The following is a 1,229-nucleotide window of genomic DNA, read 5'->3' on the forward strand; positions in this document are numbered from 1 at the left end:
GGTTTGCATTTATCTATTTTTCTTATTTTTTTAAAGTATAACCAAGAGAAAAAGGGAAATATATTTGGTTTTTTTCCCACCAATACAGAACACTTGTTGTGTCATGTCATCCAATATGTCAGTCTTGCCCTTTGTCACCACTTAGATTTCATATATATGCCTTTACCACCTATAATTAGTAAAATCATCACAAAATAAACTCCTGGTAGGTTTCTGATTTATTTTATTGAAATGTTTGATTTCTGTAAAATGTATTTGAAGAAGAGAAGCAATGTGAGCTAAAGTTGAATTTTTTCTCCTACTTTCTAGACTTCTGAATCAACACCACTTTTGCATAACATAGCTTACCCTGTAGTTAGCATATGAGAAACCCCATATTGTTTCGTTTTTGCTGCACCAATACAGTAATGTTTCTACTCAACTGTTTCTTAATAACAGGACTTACAATTTATATAGTCTGATAATCTGCTATAACTCATCCTCTAAAATTAAAATTCTATTTCATAAAAGTCCATGTTATTCTTGACTATTAATATTTCTAGATGAATTTCAGAATTATTTTGTTATTTTCAGAAAAGAAAGGAAAATCCTTATAGTAGCTTTCTTCAGATTGCATTACATTAATGAGTTTATGTCTGGAAAATGGTATTCCTTACAACACTTATTTATTGTCTCAAATCAGGGCATGTGATTATTAAAGAATTTTTCTTTCCACAGAAATCTTTAGTAAAAGGTGAAAGATTTGTGTGCTCTGAAAAGAAACCAGAGTATTAAAGAATTTTTATAAAAGTCTTATTAAAGGATTTTGTGGCTTAAGAAACTTTACTGTCTTCTTCATATAGGTTTTATACATGCCATCATATTTATTACTAAGCATTTAATTTTAAGTAGCTGCTGTGATTATTTTTCGATAAAAGAAAGTTTTGTGTTGTCATTTATTGAATTCTCTTTTTGTTTTTCAGATTATTTAGATCTTCACACTATATAATGATTACACCTGAAAATATAGCTCTCATTTCTTATTCTTTCTGATCTAATCCCACAGGCCAAGAGCAATAGTTCAATGGAAAATAATGATTCCTAATTGGCATCTTTATTTTGTTCTTGATTATAATATTCTTTTGAGATTCACCATTAAAGATAATGCTGATTTTTATATATACATATAGACATGTTTTACATTAAAACACACACACATCTCCACACTAATATATAAAATGAAATGATAT

The 1,229-nt window shown here is 28.2% G+C and overlaps 1 non-coding gene across 1 annotated transcript; it reads right to left on the minus strand.

Moving 5' to 3' along the window:
* Positions 1 to 653: 653 nt before the first annotated feature.
* Positions 654 to 771, minus strand: LOC129076998 (U5 spliceosomal RNA). The gene has a single exon (XR_008529764.1). It is a non-coding gene; the product is annotated as a U5 spliceosomal RNA (small nuclear RNA).
* Between the last annotated feature and the right edge of the window lie 458 nt (positions 772 to 1,229).

This window comes from Pteronotus mesoamericanus, unplaced genomic scaffold (genome assembly GCF_021234165.1).
Source record: "Pteronotus mesoamericanus isolate MK-2021 breed Mesoamerican mustached bat unplaced genomic scaffold, CSHL_Meso_final contig_65, whole genome shotgun sequence".
In the NCBI taxonomy this organism is placed as follows: Eukaryota; Metazoa; Chordata; class Mammalia; order Chiroptera; family Mormoopidae; genus Pteronotus; species Pteronotus mesoamericanus.